The 26,560-nt window shown below is 46.1% G+C and overlaps 1 long non-coding RNA gene across 1 annotated transcript; it reads left to right on the forward strand.

The window, feature by feature from the left end:
- The first annotated feature begins 221 nt into the window (after positions 1-221).
- On the forward strand, positions 222-26,560 carry LOC121835286. The gene is made up of 3 exons (XR_006077527.1): positions 222-262; positions 23,392-23,499; positions 26,518-26,560. It is a non-coding gene; the product is annotated as an uncharacterized LOC121835286 (long non-coding RNA).

A 26,560-nucleotide genomic window follows, 5' to 3' on the forward strand; every position in this document is an offset into this window, starting at 1 on the left:
AAGGTGTTGTGCGTTATTCGAAACTTCGCACCATACTCACTAGAAAAACGGGCATTATAGACGATTTTGTTTCGGTGTCATACTGTGTGGAGATATTAAACCAAGTTTAATTGTTTCCGGTTGGTGACAGTCATTCACGACCTGCTGCAGCGAAACTGATTTAAGAAATAGTAGTAATTATAACGGTTTCTTATATTTCCTACTGCTATTTTACTCTTTCAGGGACCTCGAGTACAGGCGGGAGATACCCTATACAAAGCAGGTATGCTCCTTTTTATGCTTTAAAAAACGTCAAATGTGTGTTTAGCAAAAAAAAAAAAAAAGAATCGCGTCCAAAATTCAACGAGGAATTCCAAAATGCACGAATGAAGCTACGACGAACACTTCGTATCGTCACATCAGTATTTGGCCCGTTACCGACATTGAATAAGAAATTAGCGTTACTCGTTAGTCATTTACAAATGATCGCGTTACCGAAATTCGTGGCCGTCCTCCAAATGTAACGAAATACCGTTAGCGCCACCTCCAAAAACTATGGAACGTTACTCATACGTTACTTTTTTTTAGTACTTGGCAGCCATATGCTGTGGTTATAAACTTCGACAGCAATTAAGCGTTTACAGAGCGGTTTGATGTGTTCCATTTTAGCTTATCAAATTCGTTGGATACAGCAGGGCCCCCCATTGGTACGCCGGACCTTTTAAATGAACCAAACACGTGACTAACTTTAATCAAAAGCAATAGAGTAACGAATCATGTAATTTGATAGACAATGCCACAAAAATAGTGAAGGAATCAATTTATGTTTTTTACATTAAATATTACGACGAATGCGTTAGAATATGACTGAAAATTTAATATTTGACCAGTAACGTAAGTATTTGTAACTGAATTTCAACGCTACGTCTGATTTACTTGGCACATCACTGTATATTTTAACATTCACTGGTCACAAGAATCCTTCGCAAACAAACATAAATACTTATGGAGTTAATTTTTTTTTTTTTACATTTTAACACTCTTAATTTTCGATCCAATTCACTTGTTATCAGCATCCGTATAATATTTTTACACATTCATTCAACCGCAGTCTATAGAATGCAGTCGCTAGAAATGTGTAAGGTCTATCGCAAAGTCACCATAAACTTTTCGTGAGCTTATTTGTTCGATGAAATTAAAGAAATAGAAAATATACACTGACGAGCTGCGTTGATAGCAGTTCCAAGCAGGCTACGTGTGGATAGAAAAATGCGCGGCGCAAGGCCTGTTGTAAGCTACGTACGCACAAAAATTTGCTTGCAGAATGTCTGGCTTCGAACAATGAAACTATAAACGTTTAAAAATCACCGAACAAAGCAAGTGCGGTATTGACAAATATAAATATATCCTAGCACCCCACTAAATTTCTCACCGAGTAAAGAATAATCAAAATAGTGTAGAATTTGTTAAAATACTCTTTTTTTTTCTCATACTGTTAATCACTAGAACATGCTGTCCGATTGATCAGTAAAGCTGCTATATGTTCCCTCAATTTTAAATTAAATATCATTGTGACGTTGCCTTTTATTTTTTGTATAATCTTGTATTCCCGCTTTTTATACCTTCTGTGATGTTGCTGTATTTTGTATTCTTTTATGCCTCTCTACTGTAATGCTCACAGGGAAATGTAGGCAAGAAATAAATAAATGAATAATAATAACAGAAGATTTCCAATCATATAAACCGTATTTCGAAGTCTCAAACACTGCCAATACTACAACTCAGTGAGTCAAGCATATGTGCGGGAGAGAGACACGTGCCTAGGCGCCACGCCATAGAAAGCCATAACTTTACACAAGCTTGGCACTCATGGGGGCCTAACTTGAACCTAGTACGGCTTTCCTCTAAGGCGTAAGTTAGTGCCAAAGTACTTTTCTTTGATAATGCTATAGCCGTGCGTTACCGGCGGGACTGCCAAAGGCTCGTACCAGACGTGTTCATCTGAAGTTCATGAACACCGAGAAAACCGTGAGGCCATTGGTTGGAAAAGCAGAAGGAAAAACTCGGGCACGAGAAAAACGAGGGGCCCGAACGGAGAAGGAACGACCACACTCACGAGCTAGGGAGCTAATCAGCGCCGGTCCCAAGTTCAGACTTTTTCGACTAAGTAAAATATTTTAGTTACGTTTCTCGGCTGTTTTGTACGGTACTTGACCCGTACGCGGTGTGAACAGTCGGGAACGCTACAATGCAATTAATGCAAAGGTGCAAGCGAGCTGGACAAAAATGACGATAATAAACCCTCGAGAAGGGGAACAATGGGGAAAAAGGACAAACACACACCACCAAACACCGTGAAGTGAGTGGTGTGCGACCGAAGAAACTCCGCCTGTTCCTGGTATTGACCCAGGGACCTCTCCATTTCCAGCGGAGCGCTCCACCAACTGAGCTAACCAGGCGTTAGACGTCAGTAGAGCAAACGGGTTTTATCAGCTTCCACCAGTCTAACACCAACAAGAGTGAACCGCCTGCATTTTAAGGTTTTGGTGATAATGAAATTAATGCAAAGTTGCAAGCGAGCTAGACAAGAATGACGATAATAAACCATGGAGAAGGGGAACAATGGGGACAAAGGACAAACACACACCACCAAACACAGTGAAGTGAGTGGTGTGCGACCGAAGAAACTCCGCCTGTTCCTGGTATTGAACCAGGGACCTCTCCATTTCCAGCGGAGCGCTCCACCAACTGAGCTAACCAGGAGTTAGACGTCAGTAGAGCAAAGGGGTTTTATTAGCTGCCACCAGTCTAACACCAACAAGAGTGAACCGCCTGCATTTCAAGGTTTTGGTGATAATGAAATTAATGCAAAGTTGCAAGCGAGCTAGACAAGAATGACGATAATAAACCATGGAGAAGGGGAACAATGGGGACAAAGGACAAACACAAACCACCAAACACAGTGAAGTGAGTGGTGTGCGACCGAAGAAACTCCGCCTGTTCCTGGTATTGAACCAGGGACCTCTCCATTTCCAGCGGAGCGCTCCACCAACTGAGCTAACCAGGAGTTAGACGTCAGTAGAGCAAAGGGGTTTTATTAGCTGCCACCAGTCTAACACCAACAAGAGTGAACCGCCTGCATTTCAAGGTTTTGGTGATAATGAAATTAATGCAAAGTTGCAAGCGAGCTAGACAAGAATGACGATAATAAACCATGGAGAAGGGGAACAATGGGGACAAAGGACAAACACACACCACCAAACACAGTGAAGTGAGTGGTGTGCGACCGAAGAAACTCCGCCTGTTCCTGGTATTGAACCAGGGACCTCTCCATTTCCAGCGGAGCGCTCCACCAACTGAGCTAACCAGGAGTTAGACGTCAGTAGAGCAAAGGGGTTTTATTAGCTGCCACCAGTCTAACACCAACAAGAGTGAACCGCCTGCATTTCAAGGTTTTGGTGATAATGAAATTAATGCAAAGTTGCAAGCGAGCTAGACAAGAATGACGATAATAAACCATGGAGAAGGGGAACAATGGGGACAAAGGACAAACACACACCACCAAACACAGTGAAGTGAGTGGTGTGCGACCGAAGAAACTCCGCCTGTTCCGGGTATTGAACCAGGGACCTCTCCATTTCCAGCGGAGCGCTCCACCAACTGAGCTAACCAGGAGTTAGACGTCAGTAGAGCAAAGGGGTTTTATTAGCTGCCACCAGTCTAACACCAACAAGAGTGAACCGCCTGCATTTCAAGGTTTTGGTGATAATGAAATTAATGCAAAGTTGCAAGCGAGCTAGACAAGAATGACGATAATAAACCATGGAGAAGGGGAACAATGGGGACAAAGGACAAACACACACCACCAAACACAGTGAAGTGAGTGGTGTGCGACCGAAGAAACTCCGCCTGTTCCTGGTATTGAACCAGGGACCTCTCCATTTCCAGCGGAGCGCTCCACCAACTGAGCTAACCAGGAGTTAGACGTCAGTAGAGCAAAGGGGTTTTATTAGCTGCCACCAGTCTAACACCAACAAGAGTGAACCGCCTGCATTTCAAGGTTTTGGTGATAATGAAATTAATGCAAAGTTGCAAGCGAGCTAGACAAGAATGACGATAATAAACCATGGAGAAGGGGAACAATGGGGACAAAGGACAAACACAAACCACCAAACACAGTGAAGTGAGTGGTGTGCGACCGAAGAAACTCCGCCTGTTCCTGGTATTGAACCAGGGACCTCTCCATTTCCAGCGGAGCGCTCCACCAACTGAGTTAACCAGGAGTTAGACGTCAGTAGAGCAAAGGGGTTTTATTAGCTGCCACCAGTCTAACACCAACAAGAGTGAACCGCCTGCATTTCAAGGTTTTGGTGATAATGAAATTAATGCAAAGTTGCAAGCGAGCTAGACAAGAATGACGATAATAAACCATGGAGAAGGGGAACAATGGGGACAAAGGACAAACACACACCACCAAACACAGTGAAGTGAGTGGTGTGCGACCGAAGAAACTCCGCCTGTTCCTGGTATTGAACCAGGGACCTCTCCATTTCCAGCGGAGCGCTCCACCAACTGAGCTAACCAGGAGTTAGACGTCAGTAGAGCAAAGGGGTTTTATTAGCTGCCACCAGTCTAACACCAACAAGAGTGAACCGCCTGCATTTCAAGGTTTTGGTGATAATGAAATTAATGCAAAGTTGCAAGCGAGCTAGACAAGAATGACGATAATAAACCATGGAGAAGGGGAACAATGGGGACAAAGGACAAACACACACCACCAAACACAGTGAAGTGAGTGGTGTGCGACCGAAGAAACTCCGCCTGTTCCTGGTATTGAACCAGGGACCTCTCCATTTCCAGCGGAGCGCTCCACCAACTGAGCTAACCAGGAGTTAGACGTCAGTAGAGCAAAGGGGTTTTATTAGCTGCCACCAGTCTAACACCAACAAGAGTGAACCGCCTGCATTTCAAGGTTTTGGTGATAATGAAATTAATGCAAAGTTGCAAGCGAGCTAGACAAGAATGACGATAATAAACCATGGAGAAGGGGAACAATGGGGACAAAGGACAAACACACACCACCAAACACAGTGAAGTGAGTGGTGTGCGACCGAAGAAACTCCGCCTGTTCCTGGTATTGAACCAGGGACCTCTCCATTTCCAGCGGAGCGCTCCACCAACTGAGCTAACCAGGAGTTAGACGTCAGTAGAGCAAAGGGGTTTTATTAGCTGCCACCAGTCTAACACCAACAAGAGTGAACCGCCTGCATTTCAAGGTTTTGGTGATAATGAAATTAATGCAAAGTTGCAAGCGAGCTAGACAAGAATGACGATAATAAACCATGGAGAAGGGGAACAATGGGGACAAAGGACAAACACACACCACCAAACACAGTGAAGTGAGTGGTGTGCGACCGAAGAAACTCCGCCTGTTCCTGGTATTGAACCAGGGACCTCTCCATTTCCAGCGGAGCGCTCCACCAACTGAGCTAACCAGGCGTTAGACGTCAGTAGAGCAAACGGGTTTTATTAGCTGCCACCAGTCTAACACCAACAAGAGTGAACCGCCTGCATTTCAAGGTTTTGGTGATAATGAAATTAATGCAAAGTTGCAAGCGAGCTAGACAAGAATGACGATAATAAACCATGGAGAAGGGGAACAATGGGGACAAAGGACAAACACACACCACCAAACACAGTGAAGTGAGTGGTGTGCGACCGAAGAAACTCCGCCTGTTCCTGGTATTGAACCAGGGACCTCTCCATTTCCAGCGGAGCGCTCCACCAACTGAGCTAACCAGGAGTTAGACGTCAGTAGAGCAAAGGGGTTTTATTAGCTGCCACCAGTCTAACACCAACAAGAGTGAACCGCCTGCATTTCAAGGTTTTGGTGATAATGAAATTAATGCAAAGTTGCAAGCGAGCTAGACAAGAATGACGATAATAAACCATGGAGAAGGGGAACAATGGGGACAAAGGACAAACACACACCACCAAACACAGTGAAGTGAGTGGTGTGCGACCGAAGAAACTCCGCCTGTTCCTGGTATTGAACCAGGGACCTCTCCATTTCCAGCGGAGCGCTCCACCAACTGAGCTAACCAGGCGTTAGACGTCAGTAGAGCAAAGGGGTTTTATTAGCTGCCACCAGTCTAACACCAACAAGAGTGAACCGCCTGCATTTCAAGGTTTTGGTGATAATGAAATTAATGCAAAGTTGCAAGCGAGCTAGACAAGAATGACGATAATAAACCATGGAGAAGGGGAACAATGGGGACAAAGGACAAACACAAACCACCAAACACAGTGAAGTGAGTGGTGTGCGACTGAAGAAACTCCGCCTGTTCCTGGTATTGAACCAGGGACCTCTCCATTTCCAGCGGAGCGCTCCACCAACTGAGTTAACCAGGAGTTAGACGTCAGTAGAGCAAACGGGTTTTATTAGCTGCCACCAGTCTAACACCAACAAGAGTGAACCGCCTGCATTTCAAGGTTTTGGTGATAATGAAATTAATGCAAAGTTGCAAGCGAGCTAGACAAGAATGACGATAATAAACCATGGAGAAGGGGAACAATGGGGACAAAGGACAAACACAAACCACCAAACACAGTGAAGTGAGTGGTGTGCGACTGAAGAAACTCCGCCTGTTCCTGGTATTGAACCAGGGACCTCTCCATTTCCAGCGGAGCGCTCCACCAACTGAGCTAACCAGGCGTTAGACGTCAGTAGAGCAAACGGGTTTTATCAGCTTCCACCAGTCTAACACCAACAAGAGTGAACCGCCTGCATTTCAAGGTTTTGGTGATAATGAAATTAATGCAAAGTTGCAAGCGAGCTAGACAAGAATGACGATAATAAACCATGGAGAAGGGGAACAATGGGGACAAAGGACAAACACAAACCACCAAACACAGTGAAGTGAGTGGTGTGCGACTGAAGAAACTCCGCCTGTTCCTGGTATTGAACCAGGGACCTCTCCATTTCCAGCGGAGCGCTCCACCAACTGAGCTAACCAGGAGTTAGACGTCAGTAGAGCAAAGGGGTTTTATTAGCTGCCACCAGTCTAACACCAACAAGAGTGAACCGCCTGCATTTCAAGGTTTTGGTGATAATGAAATTAATGCAAAGTTGCAAGCGAGCTAGACAAGAATGACGATAATAAACCATGGAGAAGGGGAACAATGGGGACAAAGGACAAACACACACCACCAAACACAGTGAAGTGAGTGGTGTGCGACCGAAGAAACTCCGCCTGTTCCTGGTATTGAACCAGGGACCTCTCCATTTCCAGCGGAGCGCTCCACCAACTGAGCTAACCAGGAGTTAGACGTCAGTAGAGCAAAGGGGTTTTATTAGCTGCCACCAGTCTAACACCAACAAGAGTGAACCGCCTGCATTTCAAGGTTTTGGTGATAATGAAATTAATGCAAAGTTGCAAGCGAGCTAGACAAGAATGACGATAATAAACCATGGAGAAGGGGAACAATGGGGACAAAGGACAAACACACACCACCAAACACAGTGAAGTGAGTGGTGTGCGACCGAAGAAACTCCGCCTGTTCCTGGTATTGAACCAGGGACCTCTCCATTTCCAGCGGAGCGCTCCACCAACTGAGCTAACCAGGCGTTAGACGTCAGTAGAGCAAACGGGTTTTATTAGCTGCCACCAGTCTAACACCAACAAGAGTGAACCGCCTGCATTTCAAGGTTTTGGTGATAATGAAATTAATGCAAAGTTGCAAGCGAGCTAGACAAGAATGACGATAATAAACCATGGAGAAGGGGAACAATGGGGACAAAGGACAAACACACACCACCAAACACAGTGAAGTGAGTGGTGTGCGACCGAAGAAACTCCGCCTGTTCCTGGTATTGAACCAGGGACCTCTCCATTTCCAGCGGAGCGCTCCACCAACTGAGCTAACCAGGAGTTAGACGTCAGTAGAGCAAAGGGGTTTTATTAGCTGCCACCAGTCTAACACCAACAAGAGTGAACCGCCTGCATTTCAAGGTTTTGGTGATAATGAAATTAATGCAAAGTTGCAAGCGAGCTAGACAAGAATGACGATAATAAACCATGGAGAAGGGGAACAATGGGGACAAAGGACAAACACACACCACCAAACACAGTGAAGTGAGTGGTGTGCGACCGAAGAAACTCCGCCTGTTCCTGGTATTGAACCAGGGACCTCTCCATTTCCAGCGGAGCGCTCCACCAACTGAGCTAACCAGGCGTTAGACGTCAGTAGAGCAAAGGGGTTTTATTAGCTGCCACCAGTCTAACACCAACAAGAGTGAACCGCCTGCATTTCAAGGTTTTGGTGATAATGAAATTAATGCAAAGTTGCAAGCGAGCTAGACAAGAATGACGATAATAAACCATGGAGAAGGGGAACAATGGGGACAAAGGACAAACACAAACCACCAAACACAGTGAAGTGAGTGGTGTGCGACTGAAGAAACTCCGCCTGTTCCTGGTATTGAACCAGGGACCTCTCCATTTCCAGCGGAGCGCTCCACCAACTGAGCTAACCAGGCGTTAGACGTCAGTAGAGCAAACGGGTTTTATCAGCTTCCACCAGTCTAACACCAACAAGAGTGAACCGCCTGCATTTCAAGGTTTTGGTGATAATGAAATTAATGCAAAGTTGCAAGCGAGCTAGACAAGAATGACGATAATAAACCATGGAGAAGGGGAACAATGGGGACAAAGGACAAACACAAACCACCAAACACAGTGAAGTGAGTGGTGTGCGACTGAAGAAACTCCGCCTGTTCCTGGTATTGAACCAGGGACCTCTCCATTTCCAGCGGAGCGCTCCACCAACTGAGCTAACCAGGAGTTAGACGTCAGTAGAGCAAAGGGGTTTTATTAGCTGCCACCAGTCTAACACCAACAAGAGTGAACCGCTTGCATTTCAAGGTTTTGGTGATAATGAAATTAATGCAAAGTTGCAAGCGAGCTAGACAAGAATGACGATAATAAACCATGGAGAAGGGGAACAATGGGGACAAAGGACAAACACAAACCACCAAACACAGTGAAGTGAGTGGTGTGCGACTGAAGAAACTCCGCCTGTTCCTGGTATTGAACCAGGGACCTCTCCATTTCCAGCGGAGCGCTCCACCAACTGAGCTAACCAGGAGTTAGACGTCAGTAGAGCAAAGGGGTTTTATTAGCTGCCACCAGTCTAACACCAACAAGAGTGAACCGCCTGCATTTTAAGGTTTTGGTGATAATGAAATTAATGCAAAGTTGCAAGCGAGCTAGACAAGAATGACGATAATAAACCATGGAGAAGGGGAACAATGGGGACAAAGGACAAACACAAACCACCAAACACAGTGAAGTGAGTGGTGTGCGACTGAAGAAACTCCGCCTGTTCCTGGTATTGAACCAGGGACCTCTCCATTTCCAGCGGAGCGCTCCACCAACTGAGCTAACCAGGAGTTAGACGTCAGTAGAGCAAAGGGGTTTTATTAGCTGCCACCAGTCTAACACCAACAAGAGTGAACCGCCTGCATTTCAAGGTTTTGGTGATAATGAAATTAATGCAAAGTTGCAAGCGAGCCAGACAAGAATGACGATAATAAACCATGGAGAAGGGGAACAATGGGGACAAAGGACAAACACACACCACCAAACACAGTGAAGTGAGTGGTGTGCGACCGAAGAAACTCCGCCTGTTCCTGGTATTGAACCAGGGACCTCTCCATTTCCAGCGGAGCGCTCCACCAACTGAGCTAACCAGGCGTTAGACGTCAGTAGAGCAAACGGGTTTTATTAGCTGCCACCAGTCTAACACCAACAAGAGTGAACCGCCTGCATTTCAAGGTTTTGGTGATAATGAAATTAATGCAAAGTTGCAAGCGAGCTAGACAAGAATGACGATAATAAACCATGGAGAAGGGGAACAATGGGGACAAAGGACAAACACACACCACCAAACACAGTGAAGTGAGTGGTGTGCGACCGAAGAAACTCCGCCTGTTCCTGGTATTGAACCAGGGACCTCTCCATTTCCAGCGGAGCGCTCCACCAACTGAGCTAACCAGGAGTTAGACGTCAGTAGAGCAAAGGGGTTTTATTAGCTGCCACCAGTCTAACACCAACAAGAGTGAACCGCCTGCATTTCAAGGTTTTGGTGATAATGAAATTAATGCAAAGTTGCAAGCGAGCTAGACAAGAATGACGATAATAAACCATGGAGAAGGGGAACAATGGGGACAAAGGACAAACACACACCACCAAACACAGTGAAGTGAGTGGTGTGCGACTGAAGAAACTCCGCCTGTTCCTGGTATTGAACCAGGGACCTCTCCATTTCCAGCGGAGCGCTCCACCAACTGAGCTAACCAGGAGTTAGACGTCAGTAGAGCAAAGGGGTTTTATTAGCTGCCACCAGTCTAACACCAACAAGAGTGAACCGCCTGCATTTCAAGGTTTTGGTGATAATGAAATTAATGCAAAGTTGCAAGCGAGCTAGACAAGAATGACGATAATAAACCATGGAGAAGGGGAACAATGGGGACAAAGGACAAACACAAACCACCAAACACAGTGAAGTGAGTGGTGTGCGACTGAAGAAACTCCGCCTGTTCCTGGTATTGAACCAGGGACCTCTCCATTTCCAGCGGAGCGCTCCACCAACTGAGCTAACCAGGAGTTAGACGTCAGTAGAGCAAAGGGGTTTTATTAGCTGCCACCAGTCTAACACCAACAAGAGTGAACCGCCTGCATTTTAAGGTTTTGGTGATAATGAAATTAATGCAAAGTTGCAAGCGAGCTAGACAAGAATGACGATAATAAACCATGGAGAAGGGGAACAATGGGGACAAAGGACAAACACAAACCACCAAACACAGTGAAGTGAGTGGTGTGCGACTGAAGAAACTCCGCCTGTTCCTGGTATTGAACCAGGGACCTCTCCATTTCCAGCGGAGCGCTCCACCAACTGAGCTAACCAGGAGTTAGACGTCAGTAGAGCAAAGGGGTTTTATTAGCTGCCACCAGTCTAACACCAACAAGAGTGAACCGCCTGCATTTCAAGGTTTTGGTGATAATGAAATTAATGCAAAGTTGCAAGCGAGCTAGACAAGAATGACGATAATAAACCATGGAGAAGGGGAACAATGGGGACAAAGGACAAACACAAACCACCAAACACAGTGAAGTGAGTGGTGTGCGACTGAAGAAACTCCGCCTGTTCCTGGTATTGAACCAGGGACCTCTCCATTTCCAGCGGAGCGCTCCACCAACTGAGCTAACCAGGAGTTAGACGTCAGTAGAGCAAAGGGGTTTTATTAGCTGCCACCAGTCTAACACCAACAAGAGTGAACCGCCTGCATTTCAAGGTTTTGGTGATAATGAAATTAATGCAAAGTTGCAAGCGAGCTAGACAAGAATGACGATAATAAACCATGGAGAAGGGGAACAATGGGGACAAAGGACAAACACACACCACCAAACACAGTGAAGTGAGTGGTGTGCGACCGAAGAAACTCCGCCTGTTCCTGGTATTGAACCAGGGACCTCTCCATTTCCAGCGGAGCGCTCCACCAACTGAGCTAACCAGGCGTTAGACGTCAGTAGAGCAAAGGGGTTTTATTAGCTGCCACCAGTCTAACACCAACAAGAGTGAACCGCCTGCATTTCAAGGTTTTGGTGATAATGAAATTAATGCAAAGTTGCAAGCGAGCTAGACAAGAATGACGATAATAAACCATGGAGAAGGGGAACAATGGGGACAAAGGACAAACACAAACCACCAAACACAGTGAAGTGAGTGGTGTGCGACTGAAGAAACTCCGCCTGTTCCTGGTATTGAACCAGGGACCTCTCCATTTCCAGCGGAGCGCTCCACCAACTGAGCTAACCAGGCGTTAGACGTCAGTAGAGCAAACGGGTTTTATCAGCTTCCACCAGTCTAACACCAACAAGAGTGAACCGCCTGCATTTCAAGGTTTTGGTGATAATGAAATTAATGCAAAGTTGCAAGCGAGCTAGACAAGAATGACGATAATAAACCATGGAGAAGGGGAACAATGGGGACAAAGGACAAACACAAACCACCAAACACAGTGAAGTGAGTGGTGTGCGACTGAAGAAACTCCGCCTGTTCCTGGTATTGAACCAGGGACCTCTCCATTTCCAGCGGAGCGCTCCACCAACTGAGCTAACCAGGAGTTAGACGTCAGTAGAGCAAAGGGGTTTTATTAGCTGCCACCAGTCTAACACCAACAAGAGTGAACCGCCTGCATTTTAAGGTTTTGGTGATAATGAAATTAATGCAAAGTTGCAAGCGAGCTAGACAAGAATGACGATAATAAACCATGGAGAAGGGGAACAATGGGGACAAAGGACAAACACACACCACCAAACACAGTGAAGTGAGTGGTGTGCGACTGAAGAAACTCCGCCTGTTCCTGGTATTGAACCAGGGACCTCTCCATTTCCAGCGGAGCGCTCCACCAACTGAGCTAACCAGGAGTTAGACGTCAGTAGAGCAAAGGGGTTTTATTAGCTGCCACCAGTCTAACACCAACAAGAGTGAACCGCCTGCATTTCAAGGTTTTGGTGATAATGAAATTAATGCAAAGTTGCAAGCGAGCTAGACAAGAATGACGATAATAAACCATGGAGAAGGGGAACAATGGGGACAAAGGACAAACACAAACCACCAAACACAGTGAAGTGAGTGGTGTGCGACTGAAGAAACTCCGCCTGTTCCTGGTATTGAACCAGGGACCTCTCCATTTCCAGCGGAGCGCTCCACCAACTGAGCTAACCAGGAGTTAGACGTCAGTAGAGCAAAGGGGTTTTATTAGCTGCCACCAGTCTAACACCAACAAGAGTGAACCGCCTGCATTTTAAGGTTTTGGTGATAATGAAATTAATGCAAAGTTGCAAGCGAGCTAGACAAGAATGACGATAATAAACCATGGAGAAGGGGAACAATGGGGACAAAGGACAAACACAAACCACCAAACACAGTGAAGTGAGTGGTGTGCGACTGAAGAAACTCCGCCTGTTCCTGGTATTGAACCAGGGACCTCTCCATTTCCAGCGGAGCGCTCCACCAACTGAGCTAACCAGGAGTTAGACGTCAGTAGAGCAAAGGGGTTTTATTAGCTGCCACCAGTCTAACACCAACAAGAGTGAACCGCCTGCATTTCAAGGTTTTGGTGATAATGAAATTAATGCAAAGTTGCAAGCGAGCTAGACAAGAATGACGATAATAAACCATGGAGAAGGGGAACAATGGGGACAAAGGACAAACACAAACCACCAAACACAGTGAAGTGAGTGGTGTGCGACTGAAGAAACTCCGCCTGTTCCTGGTATTGAACCAGGGACCTCTCCATTTCCAGCGGAGCGCTCCACCAACTGAGCTAACCAGGAGTTAGACGTCAGTAGAGCAAAGGGGTTTTATTAGCTGCCACCAGTCTAACACCAACAAGAGTGAACCGCCTGCATTTCAAGGTTTTGGTGATAATGAAATTAATGCAAAGTTGCAAGCGAGCTAGACAAGAATGACGATAATAAACCATGGAGAAGGGGAACAATGGGGACAAAGGACAAACACACACCACCAAACACAGTGAAGTGAGTGGTGTGCGACCGAAGAAACTCCGCCTGTTCCTGGTATTGAACCAGGGACCTCTCCATTTCCAGCGGAGCGCTCCACCAACTGAGCTAACCAGGCGTTAGACGTCAGTAGAGCAAAGGGGTTTTATTAGCTGCCACCAGTCTAACACCAACAAGAGTGAACCGCCTGCATTTCAAGGTTTTGGTGATAATGAAATTAATGCAAAGTTGCAAGCGAGCTAGACAAGAATGACGATAATAAACCATGGAGAAGGGGAACAATGGGGACAAAGGACAAACACAAACCACCAAACACAGTGAAGTGAGTGGTGTGCGACTGAAGAAACTCCGCCTGTTCCTGGTATTGAACCAGGGACCTCTCCATTTCCAGCGGAGCGCTCCACCAACTGAGCTAACCAGGAGTTAGACGTCAGTAGAGCAAAGGGGTTTTATTAGCTGCCACCAGTCTAACACCAACAAGAGTGAACCGCCTGCATTTCAAGGTTTTGGTGATAATGAAATTAATGCAAAGTTGCAAGCGAGCTAGACAAGAATGACGATAATAAACCATGGAGAAGGGGAACAATGGGGACAAAGGACAAACACAAACCACCAAACACAGTGAAGTGAGTGGTGTGCGACTGAAGAAACTCCGCCTGTTCCTGGTATTGAACCAGGGACCTCTCCATTTCCAGCGGAGCGCTCCACCAACTGAGCTAACCAGGAGTTAGACGTCAGTAGAGCAAAGGGGTTTTATTAGCTGCCACCAGTCTAACACCAACAAGAGTGAACCGCCTGCATTTCAAGGTTTTGGTGATAATGAAATTAATGCAAAGTTGCAAGCGAGCTAGACAAGAATGACGATAATAAACCATGGAGAAGGGGAACAATGGGGACAAAGGACAAACACACACCACCAAACACAGTGAAGTGAGTGGTGTGCGACCGAAGAAACTCCGCCTGTTCCTGGTATTGAACCAGGGACCTCTCCATTTCCAGCGGAGCGCTCCACCAACTGAGCTAACCAGGCGTTAGACGTCAGTAGAGCAAAGGGGTTTTATTAGCTGCCACCAGTCTAACACCAACAAGAGTGAACCGCCTGCATTTCAAGGTTTTGGTGATAATGAAATTAATGCAAAGTTGCAAGCGAGCTAGACAAGAATGACGATAATAAACCATGGAGAAGGGGAACAATGGGGACAAAGGACAAACACAAACCACCAAACACAGTGAAGTGAGTGGTGTGCGACTGAAGAAACTCCGCCTGTTCCTGGTATTGAACCAGGGACCTCTCCATTTCCAGCGGAGCGCTCCACCAACTGAGCTAACCAGGCGTTAGACGTCAGTAGAGCAAACGGGTTTTATCAGCTTCCACCAGTCTAACACCAACAAGAGTGAACCGCCTGCATTTCAAGGTTTTGGTGATAATGAAATTAATGCAAAGTTGCAAGCGAGCTAGACAAGAATGACGATAATAAACCATGGAGAAGGGGAACAATGGGGACAAAGGACAAACACAAACCACCAAACACAGTGAAGTGAGTGGTGTGCGACTGAAGAAACTCCGCCTGTTCCTGGTATTGAACCAGGGACCTCTCCATTTCCAGCGGAGCGCTCCACCAACTGAGCTAACCAGGAGTTAGACGTCAGTAGAGCAAAGGGGTTTTATTAGCTGCCACCAGTCTAACACCAACAAGAGTGAACCGCTTGCATTTCAAGGTTTTGGTGATAATGAAATTAATGCAAAGTTGCAAGCGAGCTAGACAAGAATGACGATAATAAACCATGGAGAAGGGGAACAATGGGGACAAAGGACAAACACAAACCACCAAACACAGTGAAGTGAGTGGTGTGCGACTGAAGAAACTCCGCCTGTTCCTGGTATTGAACCAGGGACCTCTCCATTTCCAGCGGAGCGCTCCACCAACTGAGCTAACCAGGAGTTAGACGTCAGTAGAGCAAAGGGGTTTTATTAGCTGCCACCAGTCTAACACCAACAAGAGTGAACCGCCTGCATTTTAAGGTTTTGGTGATAATGAAATTAATGCAAAGTTGCAAGCGAGCTAGACAAGAATGACGATAATAAACCATGGAGAAGGGAACAATGGGGACAAAGGACAAACACAAACCACCAAACACAGTGAAGTGAGTGGTGTGCGACTGAAGAAACTCCGCCTGTTCCTGGTATTGAACCAGGGACCTCTCCATTTCCAGCGGAGCGCTCCACCAACTGAGCTAACCAGGAGTTAGACGTCAGTAGAGCAAAGGGGTTTTATTAGCTGCCACCAGTCTAACACCAACAAGAGTGAACCGCCTGCATTTCAAGGTTTTGGTGATAATGAAATTAATGCAAAGTTGCAAGCGAGCCAGACAAGAATGACGATAATAAACCATGGAGAAGGGGAACAATGGGGACAAAGGACAAACACACACCACCAAACACAGTGAAGTGAGTGGTGTGCGACCGAAGAAACTCCGCCTGTTCCTGGTATTGAACCAGGGACCTCTCCATTTCCAGCGGAGCGCTCCACCAACTGAGCTAACCAGGCGTTAGACGTCAGTAGAGCAAACGGGTTTTATTAGCTGCCACCAGTCTAACACCAACAAGAGTGAACCGCCTGCATTTCAAGGTTTTGGTGATAATGAAATTAATGCAAAGTTGCAAGCGAGCTAGACAAGAATGACGATAATAAACCATGGAGAAGGGGAACAATGGGGACAAAGGACAAACACACACCACCAAACACAGTGAAGTGAGTGGTGTGCGACCGAAGAAACTCCGCCTGTTCCTGGTATTGAACCAGGGACCTCTCCATTTCCAGCGGAGCGCTCCACCAACTGAGCTAACCAGGAGTTAGACGTCAGTAGAGCAAAGGGGTTTTATTAGCTGCCACCAGTCTAACACCAACAAGAGTGAACCGCCTGCATTTCAAGGTTTTGGTGATAATGAAATTAATGCAAAGTTGCAAGCGAGCTAGACAAGAATGACGATAATAAACCATGGAGAAGGGGAACAATGGGGACAAAGGACAAACACACACCACCAAACACAGTGAAGTGAGTGGTGTGCGACTGAAGAAACTCCGCCTGTTCCTGGTATTGAACCAGGGACCTCTCCATTTCCAGCGGAGCGCTCCACCAACTGAGCTAACCAGGAGTTAGACGTCAGTAGAGCAAAGGGGTTTTATTAGCTGCCACCAGTCTAACACCAACAAGAGTGAACCGCCTGCATTTCAAGGTTTTGGTGATAATGAAATTAATGCAAAGTTGCAAGCGAGCTAGACAAGAATGACGATAATAAACCATGGAGAAGGGGAACAATGGGGACAAAGGACAAACACAAACCACCAAACACAGTGAAGTGAGTGGTGTGCGACTGAAGAAACTCCGCCTGTTCCTGGTATTGAACCAGGGACCTCTCCATTTCCAGCGGAGCGCTCCACCAACTGAGCTAACCAGGAGTTAGACGTCAGTAGAGCAAAGGGGTTTTATTAGCTGCCACCAGTCTAACACCAACAAGAGTGAACCGCCTGCATTTTAAGGTTTTGGTGATAATGAAATTAATGCAAAGTTGCAAGCGAGCTAGACAAGAATGACGATAATAAACCATGGAGAAGGGGAACAATGGGGACAAAGGACAAACACAAACCACCAAACACAGTGAAGTGAGTGGTGTGCGACTGAAGAAACTCCGCCTGTTCCTGGTATTGAACCAGGGACCTCTCCATTTCCAGCGGAGCGCTCCACCAACTGAGCTAACCAGGAGTTAGACGTCAGTAGAGCAAAGGGGTTTTATTAGCTGCCACCAGTCTAACACCAACAAGAGTGAACCGCCTGCATTTCAAGGTTTTGGTGATAATGAAATTAATGCAAAGTTGCAAGCGAGCTAGACAAGAATGACGATAATAAACCATGGAGAAGGGGAACAATGGGGACAAAGGACAAACACAAACCACCAAACACAGTGAAGTGAGTGGTGTGCGACTGAAGAAACTCCGCCTGTTCCTGGTATTGAACCAGGGACCTCTCCATTTCCAGCGGAGCGCTCCACCAACTGAGCTAACCAGGAGTTAGACGTCAGTAGAGCAAAGGGGTTTTATTAGCTGCCACCAGTCTAACACCAACAAGAGTGAACCGCCTGCATTTCAAGGTTTTGGTGATAATGAAATTAATGCAAAGTTGCAAGCGAGCTAGACAAGAATGACGATAATAAACCATGGAGAAGGGGAACAATGGGGACAAAGGACAAACACAAACCACCAAACACAGTGAAGTGAGTGGTGTGCGACTGAAGAAACTCCGCCTGTTCCTGGTATTGAACCAGGGACCTCTCCATTTCCAGCGGAGCGCTCCACCAACTGAGCTAACCAGGAGTTAGACGTCAGTAGAGCAAAGGGGTTTTATTAGCTGCCACCAGTCTAACACCAACAAGAGTGAACCGCCTGCATTTCAAGGTTTTGGTGATAATGAAATTAATGCAAAGTTGCAAGCGAGCTAGACAAGAATGACGATAATAAACCATGGAGAAGGGGAACAATGGGGACAAAGGACAAACACAAACCACCAAACACAGTGAAGTGAGTGGTGTGCGACTGAAGAAACTCCGCCTGTTCCTGGTATTGAACCAGGGACCTCTCCATTTCCAGCGGAGCGCTCCACCAACTGAGCTAACCAGGAGTTAGACGTCAGTAGAGCAAAGGGGTTTTATTAGCTGCCACCAGTCTAACACCAACAAGAGTGAACCGCCTGCATTTCAAGGTTTTGGTGATAATGAAATTAATGCAAAGTTGCAAGCGAGCTAGACAAGAATGACGATAATAAACCATGGAGAAGGGGAACATTTGTTTTACGTGAGTAAAAAAAATGCCATGTATGCTTCAAAGAACCGGCAGTGAGGCCTAATTCTACTACTTGTTTTGTAATTTAGGCTGAATGTTGCCCCATGAAATCCGAAAAACCAGGAGTGAAGCTTAACTCTAGCACTTTTTCGGAAATTTGGGCCATAAGATACTACATGACAGCCGCACTACCTGCAGGGAAGACTATAGCGCTTGTTGGGAGACTTATTAATTAATTAATAAATTATTTAAATAATAAATAAATAAATTACTGATTATATATTAATTGATTGATTAGTTAATTAATTAATTATTCACTCAATCAATCAATCTTTATTCGCGTCTTAAAAGAGTTCAAATGTTAATTCCACATAAGCCAACAATGACTTGTGCGTGGGACGCGACAGATGCCTTTGCATTTTTATTTGAGAATTATAAAACTTGCACAAGAACGCGCCATCGCAAAATAAGTGGAGTTTCTATTTCAAGAAAATAATATGGTTACCGTCTATGACACTAATTCATTAAGCAGCAGTAATAAGATATGATGAATTTTGGCATTACTTACGTCATGTCGTTAACTACAACTATTATATAGAAGCAAACCAATTTTCTAGGTTTTATTTTTACTCTGTTCTAGTATCCACGTTTTTATAGCATTTATATTCTTTGGAATTTTATTTTGTGTAACTTTTTAGGTAATTAATTAAAAATCTTGGGTACATAATAATTTATTGTGGCCTCTCCATATTTGGTATAAATTAATGGTTCAAGAAATTTTCCATTCGATCTTAACGTTCTTCCTTTGGCATTTGCCAGTTTATGTGTGTTGTTGAATAAATGATGTGTTATAATATCATGCTTCATCTTGTCTCTAAAACGCGTCACGCTTAGGTTTTCATGGTACCCGGGCTCTGGTACCTTAAATTCCCAAACAAAATCCAAATATTACCTCAAAGACCTGTGCTACCTGGGTGACTATGCTTTATCCCATGCACTGCTCTCAAATCCACGGTCGTTACAAAGAGGAAAGCCTCTTTTTTACGAATGCTGAGTGATGAGCTAGTCTCTTGGGTGGAAAAAAGTGACGTCGGGGGGGACTTTTTCGTGGTTTGCGAGGACAGTCGCCATATGATACGCATGACGCGTAGTAGGGGTGGATATGAATTGTGAAATAATGTGAACTCTTAATAGAAGCTTGGGCGTGTTAGTAAGGCATGATTATTTGAAACGTACAGCGAAAAAGACGGGACGGAAGAAAGGAGGCAAAGAACCGCTGAACTTAAAACTGAAGTTTTAATCGTCAAGGCGCAGCTATCCTTGACCAGGGAGATTATAGAGGCAGATAGCGCGCTTGGAAGAAGGGTGTGTCAGCACCCCGCCACTTCTGTTGTCGGCTGAAGAATTTGATTTTCTTTTTCCATGACGACAGCATGTGCGATGATTCTGTGGGTTTCCGTGGGGTGTTATTGGCTTTGTGTGTTTCCTTTGTTTGGTCGTGTATAGACCTTTTCAGCGGCAGTCTCGAACGAAGCGAGCGGGCGAAAAATGCTGAGTCACTGAGCTGTGGACGCATGCGCAGCGTCCGATATGCCGCACAGCAGATCAACAGTGCATGCTTGGAAGGCGTTCCACAGCCCAGCAGACAAAGATGGCAGCGCGCAGGGGGCGATTTCTGCAAAGGTTTCTGCGCCTTGACGATTAAAACTTCAGTTGCAAGTTCAGCGGTCGTTTGTCTCCTTCCTTCTGTCCCCGTCTTTTTCGCTGTACGTTTTAAATAATCGTGAACTCTTAATTTTTCATTACTTTTTTTTTACGTGATAATTACCATTTTCTACATTCGCACCAAACAAGTTGTTAAATACCGCACAATTTTTTAATAATAAATAGAATTAAAACAAAAACACTCGCCCATTAGCCTGATAAATAGGGTTCCGTGTTTTCAGGGTCTATTTTTTTTTAATTCTGTTTTTTTTAGGGCATATCCTCCTCCAATGACTTGGTGTTTTTTGGCATCAATTCTCAGTGTCGGACCGAAAATCGGGTTTTATCAGGGTTCTTGTTGAATAAATTGGTCACGAGTAGGTTATTCCCCAATCTTCAGAAAACATATTTGTGACCTAGGTTCATGGAAAACATACCCTCAACAATAAGGCAAGGAATCAGGGAAAAGGGTTCCGAAAAGAGAACGAGCCCAGATTCATTTGGGGTTCTTTTCTGGGTTAGCACAAAATAGAGCTGTATATAAATGGTATCTTCCCGTGAAGCTTTGGTTTTGCTTATTCAAAGACAGCTCCCCCAATGGACCTTTTTCGAGTAAGGAGCGCCGTCTGGGGAGTTGTCTGCCAACTACAAACGAAGAGCAGCCCAACATGCCTCCGCCCGTGAAAACACGTCGGCATCGTGCCCTTGTATCTGTTTTCAGTGCTTTTTATATCCCATACTACCTGATTCTAAAAACAAGGAGTCAAATTAGACTAAATACGCGCGAAGATAATGTTCCGGTCGCCATCCTCGCAGGGCACCGCGTCCCGGTGTCCTGCGAAAATGGCGACAGCGGGAGTGTACGCATGCACAGAAGCTTACTGGAAAAAAGGTCCATTTAAGGTTCTTTGGTTTTCTCCGATCTTCGTAAAGTCAGCTCTAGGGTTAATTCTTGGGGTTTATTGGTATTTACCGAAAACAAGAAATTCTACTTATAAATTGCGCGCAAAAAGCGCGCCTTAAGTCCTGCCCACGATGACACGTAAGAGAGTGACGTAGACATTCAAGCATGCCGCCACTCTTTCGGCGGTGCGTCCTTGGTGGATTCGTCAACGGCCAACGTCGGCGACCAGTAACCCTTCCCCCCCCTCCCCCCCCCCCGCCGCCCCCTCTAACCCCATTGTTTTGGGGGGATGGCTGCTATGGTGAGTGAAGAGGAACACGCACGCTTCGAAGCACAGCCTCTAGATGGCGTTTCATCGTACTCTACGAAGCACAGTTTTGAAACGAAAATTTAGATGGCGCTTCAAAGGACGGGAGGCGGACTGAAGGGACTGAGAGGGGAGGAGGGAGGTACCCCCTCCGCCGAGATCTCCGCAAATGAGGTAATCGATACTTTGTTTAATCTTAAGCCTAGTCGCAGCCGACGCTGCCAGCTGATGGAACCAAACAGACAGCGTCAATAACGCACCAGTATGATGTTCGTTATGTTTCTGTGCGTGTTCTATGATCGCTGAACCAATCATAAACAAGAAAGGCCCAGTGACTTGAGCTTTTGACGCTGCTTGATGGTCCCATGAACTCTTAGTGTCGGCTGCGTCTGCACTTAAGCTAAAACAAAATATAGTAACGTCGACGACAAACTGCAGAGATTGTGACGACGTGACTGATACGACTACGTCACTCCTCTGAGCGTCATTGTGGGCGGGACTTCGGGTGCTCTTTCTGAGCTCAATATTAAAACAAGCGAAAAGACGCAAACTTTATTGATGAATATATAAAAAATATATAAATCTTGAAAGTTTTTTTTATTCATTTGACTTGTAACAGTAATTGCCGTAAATGTAACAATAGCAAGATATTAAACGAATAAATAATACATTATGAACATATTTTAGTAAATAGGCTTAGTGAATTGAATTTGAGGTAGCCAACAAGCTGGTGAATATTACGCAGGACAAAAACTCCGTGACTGCGAGTAAAAGTGACTCATACACTAACACATTCACACACATATGCCGCAAATACCTCTTAGTGTAAGTGTGTCGTTTTCACCCGCAGTCTCGGGGTTTCGTAAGGCTTAAAAAGGCCATACTGACCACGACTAATATCTTCTCATCATATAATGGTACGTTGCGCCTAGGCGGATGCTGACACACACTGGTAAACCACTGTGGCTCGGACTGATCGAAATCCGCAGTGCCGTTTTATGCTCGATTCCAGCATTACATAGTAGCCTCTTGCGGGCACGCTCGCACCCCATTGCTGAGAGAAAGACCTCTACTGAAGATTTATTTTGAACTCACTAATTCTCAAATATAAGCACGCATTCTTATTAAATTAGTACTTTTTTTCCCCGTAAATTTTGGCGTGATTGACAAGGCAGGATTGAGAACCCACCATCGCCTGCCAAATGATTTCAAACGTTTATGACCTAAATATGACGAATTTAACGCAGGATAGACCCTTTTCGAAACCCCATCAAGCAACATTGGAGGTTTCTCTCTTTCGAAAGCACGATGCGTGAGATTAGATCCGAGACTTCGCCGAATGCTAAGGCGACCTTCGTGTCCAAGGCGCCGAGAAACTGAGGGAAAGGAGAAGACGAGAGCACGCGGTGACGTCAAAACAGCAAGCTCTGATTGGAACGATTAGTGGGTGGACCTAAAGCTAGCTTCCTTTGTTTCCCCTACACTCGTGGAACTCGTTTGAAGTCAGAACGCCGGCGTCCAGCTTTCGAACTCAAACGCGTTCGACCAGTCCACTGGAGACAAAGACAGCTAGCTTTAGCTCTACCCACTAATCATTAGAATTAAAAATTCGGCGTTCTGACGTCCCTTCTTGACTCCTCCTCTCCCTCAGTTTCTGCCGCATACATGTTTAGAGTTTACGTTCACTAACAATGGCGTACCAGGATAATTGCGCAGCCGCTACTAGATGGCGCGCACTTTTGAAAAGTGTCTCTTGATATTTGCTCTTCGCTCTGGTTTACGGTACATGCTGAAATAGAAGATGTGCGTTCGAACGCGTTCGATCACTCGTGCATGTGGTTACAAACACTCGTGGAGCGCAGCTGCAAAGAATCACAAAACAACGCGCTTTGGCCTATTGCCATACGAAGGTGCCTGCTTTCGACAGCTGCGCGCGCATCGTCGTGCTGCTTTGTACTTTTTACGTCACAGAACTATTCGAAGTCTTTGATCATACTTAGTAAAGATATTTTTGAAGGGAAACCTAGAGCGTGCAGGGATTTTAAGGTAAGTGTTGGTGCTGCGGCGCAGGGATCTACTTTTTCGGCCGTGCCACCCCGTGTCCGCATCAGCGCGGTGCTGCCGGAGTTTCCCTGCGTGAGGGACATGGTGCTGCCCAAGGAGGCCGACGCCGACAAGGTGAGCGGACCGCCGTCTCACGCTACTCCCCTGGTGGGTGATTCTTAAGCAGCGGTCAGACTGCATACACATCCTACAAAAGAAACGTTTGAAGACGGTGTCTGGAAATTGTTTCTTTCTTGTATGAGGGTCCTGTCTGGTTGGTCATAAGAAATAGGCTCGTTCGATTTACCAGTACGCCGGAGCAGAGGAGTATAAAGCGGTATACTTTAGGTCGTATTTCAATACACATACCGGAAGTAAATTTCCTTACATGTTTCTGCACCGGTGCAGGAGCTGCAAGTGAATTGAACGAGCCAAGTGTCCGCAGACGAGAGCGGCACGTACAAGCGTACAAATCAAACGGGCTTCGAACACGTCTGAAGCGGAAATAAAATAGTTGACTATACTCCGCGACAACTTCTCTTGGCAGTGCAGTAGAAGGTACGTCCCGCGTCCCCTCTCCCATTTTCAGAGTACGCAGGCTCTCTCCTCCTCCCCCATTTCCGGGGAGAGGAGGAGAGCCTTCGTACACTCAAGATGGGAGAGGAGACGCGGGACGTACCTTCCAATGCATTGCCAAGAGAAGTTGTCGCGGAGTAGGAGAATACATTTTACACTCCGCTCATTTGCATGAAACAGTAGCGCGCCTAGAGCACTAAATACTCCCCAGCGCTATAGATTGCCAGCGTTCGAGAAAATGCACCTGCATCGCTCCGTCCACGTTCTCGCGCTTTCGTGCTGCCTCCAGAGAGAGAAGGCCCACCAACCGAGATCCCGGATTTGCCAAGACAGCATAGACGGCTGCCTCCGCTGTCTTGAGGGCGGTCCACGACGAGAGGGGGCGGCAGCCACCCGTCCAAATTCAAAGATATAAATCACCGAGTCTGCACGCGGGCCTAGCTGTTCCAACTACGCAAAACACGTCGGCTTCAAGACCTTGAGATTTTCGCGCAGTAAAATGAATTCCCTCATGAAGTATTTGCCATTTCAAGCTGCTCAATCGGGGTCTCGTAGTGTATGGCGTCACGCTTGAAATATTAACTGCAAGGACCTTACAAACGCGGGTATCATCGGCTAGTGTTTGTCGCCACGCGAGAAGGAAAGGATTTGGACCGTCTAAAGTAGGCTAGAGGCATTAGTGTACACGCTGTAGTTGGATCCAACTTTTTGCTGCTAGAGCCCACCCCAAAGCCTCGTTTAAAATTGCGGGAAACTCTCTTGCCCCCAACCGAATTCATTCGGCGGAAAAAAGACCGCGCCGTTCACGTTTGTAGCCGCCCGCCGCGCGATGCAGAAAATACAGCTCCTGGGCCCGTTTGCCCGAAGCTCTAAATGCGGCTAAAGTTAGCCACAGCGCCTAGGAGAGGGATTTTGAAATCACGTGACTGGCTCGGTAGGGATGCGGGGAAACATGGCGGTGCCCCGGTGAGTGAGCGCCGTTCGCTTTGGAACTAATACGTCGTCGTAGCTGCAATATCGGGCGCGTTTGTCAGCAACGAATGGTGCAGGAGGTTTTCGTTTTGCCTTGCCTCACTTAAATCGCAAAGCATGAGCAATGACTTCGCCGCCTTTTTAAAATAATCTTTTGATTTTGGCTATTCCCAAGACTAAATGAACGCGATAATTGTCGGCATGGCAATGTCTTTGGAAAGCGGATTACCTTGACTCAGTCGGCCGGGTATTGATAGCACACAAAAGCAGACAGCGCTCCAATAGACCTTTTTCTAAATTACCAAAGCATCGAGGAGAACACTGGGAGTGTAATTCTACGGTTCGCGCGCGCTAGTTTTCCTCTTATAAACGATTCGAAGTAAATAATCATAATAAGGCTTTGACGAACGCGCGTGCAAGGCAAAATTTGTTTCAGACGTTTTGCTTTAGAACAGTTACTACTGCAGACGCCAGCACGTGCAACGGGCGTAACTACACTTGTAGCATGCATCTCGGCGCTTGGGAAATTTAGAAAAAAGTCTATTGGGACGCTGTCTGCTTTTGTGTGCTATCAATACTCGGCCGATTGAGTCAAGGCAATCCACTTTCCAAAGACGTTGCCATGCCAACAGTTATCACGTTCATTTAGGCTTAGGAATGGCCAGAGTCGAAAGTCTATCTAAAAAATGCGGCAAGGTCATGACTCATGCTTTGCGATTTAAATGAGGTAACGCAAAGCGAAAGCCTCCTGCATTATCCGTTGCTGACTAACGCTCCCGATATTGAAGCTACAACGACATATTAGTTCGAAACCGAGTGGCGCTCACTCACCATGGCACCGCCATGTTTCCCCGCATCCCTACCGAGCAAGTCCACGTGATTCAAAAATCCCTCTCCTAGGTACTGCGGCTAACTTTAGCCGCGGTTAGCGCTTCGAGCAAACGGGCCCTGGTTCGCGCCCTGTTGGAAAAATTTATCTCGTAGGCTTCCTCTCGCAACCTAAACATCGCTGCTACGCCACGTAAAACAGCTAACGGCCCACGGTGGAAAAAAAATGTCGAATAGTTTCTCGGCTATACGAGAACGAAATTATAAAACATCGAACAGACGGAGGCAACGTGCATATATATACGTACCGCTCACGCTAATTTTATTTCACAGACATGATCTTTGTGGGCATTGTTTTTGTTTCCCAGATTCTTCTTGTTCAAGATCGTTGAATATTTATTTTTGTCTCAATTTGCTGGCACCAATTTGTTGCTGCGAAATTGGTGCCAGCAAGACGGTGCAATTTAAACAACTTGAGAGCACCGACAACTCCGGCGACTCGGCCAGGACGTAACGTCCACAAACGCCGGCTTTTATTCGCGTTCTGAGTAGATACGGCAGCACCAAATCATTTTCCGCTTGTGAAAAATCGGTCCCGGACGGATTGCTCTCGCGGCCGACAATTCCGCCAGATTTCACGTGGATTCACCCGCGGATTCGCAAGTGTAATCGCGTCATAATAGACGGCTCCAGGTTAAGAGTGTAATGTCGTCTCGAGAATTAGACAAAAGAAACGTTTACCTTTTGGTGCAATTTTGATCGTGTTTCAATTTTCAGATGGACACCTTCTTGACCATGTACCGAACCCACTGCCAGCGAG

Source organism: Ixodes scapularis, unplaced genomic scaffold, assembly GCF_016920785.2.
Source record: "Ixodes scapularis isolate PalLabHiFi unplaced genomic scaffold, ASM1692078v2 PGA_scaffold12__126_contigs__length_90152505, whole genome shotgun sequence".
Taxonomy (NCBI): domain Eukaryota; kingdom Metazoa; phylum Arthropoda; class Arachnida; order Ixodida; family Ixodidae; genus Ixodes; species Ixodes scapularis.